The following is a 358-nucleotide window of genomic DNA, read 5'->3' as shown; positions in this document are numbered from 1 at the left end:
GAGGGGGGGGAGGGGGTAGGTCGGGTTAAGGTGCGAGACTGAGATGTTTTTTTTACGATTACATTACCTTTTTCCCGTAAAGTGTTAACCTTTTATCGAAACGAAAACAGTATCTCTCTCCAACTAAAAGTTTTTCGAAGTAAAAAAAAAAAAAGGTAAACCCTTTAACAGATGAAAATAAAAAATGTTTTAGTACGTTAAATCACCGTTTTTATCCCTCCGTGGCTAGTTTCCCCGAGTTAAAAACAAGAACGGCAAACATTTAAAAAAATTATATGAAAAGTTTAAATACATTATATTTTCTTTTCTCTTTCAAAACAAGTAAAATTTCTCTTTTTCCCTCCCTTGCCCTTAACTC

The sequence above is a fragment of the Penaeus monodon genome, chromosome 20, assembly GCF_015228065.2.
Source record: "Penaeus monodon isolate SGIC_2016 chromosome 20, NSTDA_Pmon_1, whole genome shotgun sequence".
NCBI lineage: Eukaryota > Metazoa > Arthropoda > Malacostraca > Decapoda > Penaeidae > Penaeus > Penaeus monodon.
Note: the sequence above shows the minus strand (reverse complement) of the source record.